Raw genomic sequence first — 297 nt, 5'->3', positions numbered from 1 at the left:
ATAAAAGTGGAACATTATATTATATATTATAAGTAGTGTTACACTATTGATTATGAGTTTATTAATAATAAATAAAAATGTCATTGTACCTAATTAAAAAAGTCATAAAGGTTCGCAAAGGAGGTGCCAAGCCAAGTGCATGCACCAAAATATTATATACCCAGCAAAAGGACAAATCCAAAAACTCTGCTTAGAGAATGGTAAGGTTGTGGAATGTGGATATGGGACCTACTTAACATAACGAGTAAGAAGGATTTTTACATAAAAAAACAAAATTCATTTATAAATAAATATCTT

This window comes from Arachis ipaensis, chromosome B02 (assembly GCF_000816755.2).
Source record: "Arachis ipaensis cultivar K30076 chromosome B02, Araip1.1, whole genome shotgun sequence".
In the NCBI taxonomy this organism is placed as follows: Eukaryota; Viridiplantae; Streptophyta; class Magnoliopsida; order Fabales; family Fabaceae; genus Arachis; species Arachis ipaensis.
The sequence above is the reverse complement of the archived record's forward strand: the minus strand, read 5'-3'. Positions refer to the sequence as shown.